General features: G+C 37.7%; 1 pseudogene; it reads right to left on the reverse strand.

The window, feature by feature from the left end:
- Window positions 1–1,489: 1,489 nt before the first annotated feature.
- Window positions 1,490–1,605, reverse strand: LOC125250779 (annotated as a pseudogene).
- Window positions 1,606–3,055: the final 1,450 nt, after the last annotated feature.

Consider the following 3,055-nt stretch of genomic DNA (forward strand, 5'->3'; position numbering starts at 1 on the left):
TTAGTGTTATTGACAATTCTTACCCAAGACTTTCATCTCCCCATCTTTTTTTCTGATGGTTTAGTTCACATTTAAAAGACTTATGACATATGACCACGCATAACCAGTTGACAGACACAGTAACAGTTGACAGGACATATTAGAAGAAGAAAAAGAAAACTTACTTTAAGATAAAACAGTTGAATAAAAATAAAGTACAAGCAATTATCTGAGTTAAAAAAAAAAAGATTAAAACATTACAGTGAAATGATTACAACTTTAATAATGAACAACAATTTTTAATCCATAGTGTCTATTGGAAACAAGAACAGGAAACAAGAACAGTCTGTCTAGTCCAGATGTGTTTCATTGGTTTCTGAGGCTTGTCTCATTGGTGTCTGTATAATTCATATGTGTGTCTGTGATGTATCATGTCTCTGTGGTTTTAAAACAGTACTTTCAAACTTATTTACATTTCCAACTGATTGTATTTAATCTTGTTCTTTTTGTTTCTTCTTTTCATTCACTAAGTAATCCATAATGATTTTCTCAATCTTTTGTTTTCTTTCATCTACTTTCATGTGTTGATTTCAGTCAGTTCACAAGACTGAGATCTTAGACCACATGTCCCTGTCAATTTCCACATGACGTAAGGTCACAGAAGTAGGAGAAGGAACCATTCTGATAACATCTTCGTATAAATACCATAGGACATAATCTTGCCGTGGCCAGCAGTTGACTCCAATCCGGAGTCAACAATAAATAGCCCACTCTTCACTGCAAAATGTTGAAAGTATAAGACGTTGCAGGCTACCCACTGCTGCTGAATACCACAGCTAGGAATAATGGAATAGAGCTTCTATAGAATAGGGTTCTATTTTCTGTGTTTCTGGGTGAGCAGGTAGGAGATGGAACACTGGGCTCTTCGAATGCATATTACAACCGCCTCGGTAGAACAAACTCTGTCTGAGACTCTGGGTACAAGGCAACCTGTTAAGAGTACAAACCTGCCAGTTAGATACAGCAGTAGATTGTGTATAATCTACTGGGCATTCCACAGCTTGTCACATCCCTAAATGTTGATGTCAGAGGGTTGCCGCACCAGCCGGCGCAGTAAGTTTCAAGAGATGTACGGCTAAGTTTGCTACGGAACTGGGGCATAGTATGCACGAAACGCACGTCCACTCTGACATTTGCAATCGGAAAAGGGTCAAACAGAGCAGGAAACTGGGTAGTTCTGCATTGCAGCAAACGACACAGGAGACAGGAATTTAGACAGCCTTCAGTAGAGATTCCTACCTGGCCAGGGAGGTTCCTACATAATGGGTTAGATTTGGCACTTTTTATGCATGAGGAACCTATAATATTTTATAGAGGATGTATTTCATAAGGAAACTTCTTTGAACTATCATAAATGGTTCTTGTGCGCTCAGGGTGGTATGGCCGTAACCAAAGGCTGTGGCCAAGAGTGGGCTATTTGAAATGTTAGCACACTTAGTGAAGTACAAAAAGCTTACAGCACCGGGTATTCCCAGGCAGTCCATTTAAGTACTAACCAGGCCCGACCCTGCTTAGCTTCCGAGATCAGACAAGATCAGGTGTGCTCAGGGCGGTATCACCAGAGATTGTATATATTAGGGAGATAAGAGGGTCTGTATCTCTTACCATTGGAGAAAGCGTAATGGCTAAAACCGAGTTCAGACTGCACGATTTTCAAAGTAGTCGGGTCACTGTTCTTTTCACACTGCATGACTATCTTGGCCAGCATTCAGTCGCTGCTGTGTTCAAACTGCACGATGGATCGGCGACAGAAGGTTTCACACTGCATGACTTTACAATAGGAAGAATCGCCGACAACTCTGTCTGGCACGCAAACAACGTTTCACAACCAAACACACGCGAGATGTGACAAGGAAACAACGTGATATCACGCATACAAGACCGGAGTTCTCACGTGAGACTGGGATTATTATTAAAAATGGTAGCCCGCAAGAAGCTTGCAATACGAATTGCCTGTGCGCTGATTTGCAGCGAAAACAAGAAAAAGAAAAGAACTTGGGTTTTAATCGATCGTTTTAATTTTAAAGAAGTAGAAGAAATTAGGATTTTAGGGATTTTAATGGGGGAAAATGAGTGGGAAGAGTTGGTAAAAGGGGAAGGTTTTAATATTCAATGTTTTAATTGTTTCTAAGTTATGGTATGTTTTATATGTATCGAGATGCCTTCATGGATGGAAAAGTGGTTGAAGAAATGCTTTCTTGAACGTATTGGAAGGGGAAACCTCCAAGAATAAATTTAAAACACAATTATAGAGAATGTAGAGAATGGGGGGTTAGGGTTAATGGAAGAGAATTTTGTACATGGGGGATGGAATTTTATGGATGAAAATGAAAAAATATTTATTTTAGAGAGGAATATTTTAGCGCCTGGGGATTTTTTTTTTTTAATAGTGTACACCCAGAAGGTAGAGAAAACATTTGAAATCAACCATTGTTCTTAAATATTAACATTTTAAAACAAGACAAGGTAATTGATGGAACTGGAAGTGTTAGAGATATTTTACATTAATTTTTTTTTACTTATACAATTTATAGTGGATGCGATGGAGGAGACAAGAGAGGAATACAGCAAATAAATAAATTTTTTTTAGAGATGGACTTTCTTAAGAGCTGATTGTAAAGACTGGGTTAAAAAATTCAAAGATCTAAAAGAGGAATCTATATGGGGAAACCTGAAGGGGAGGTGTGTGGAAACAAAATTGGAATGTTTGGAATATTTTGCAAAGCACAAGGTATTTTTACATTGTCCATTTTAAATAAGGTGGGAACACAATAAAATTCATTGTGTAACATGTCAGATGTCATTTGAGCAGGGATTTGGATAAAAAATGGAATGGAACAGATGTTTGGTTGGGAAAAGAAGTGTCAAAATAAAAAGCGTATAAATCTGTATAATGGTAATGAAAAGTGTAACAGGGAGAGAAGAACTGTGGCTAAAAAAAAGAAAAGAACTGTGTTGGATGTTTGGGTTGTTTTTTTTTTTTTTTTTTTAATTTTTGGTACAATACCAGCAACAC

Source organism: Megalobrama amblycephala, linkage group LG1 (genome assembly GCF_018812025.1).
Source record: "Megalobrama amblycephala isolate DHTTF-2021 linkage group LG1, ASM1881202v1, whole genome shotgun sequence".
Classification (NCBI taxonomy): Eukaryota; Metazoa; Chordata; class Actinopteri; order Cypriniformes; family Xenocyprididae; genus Megalobrama; species Megalobrama amblycephala.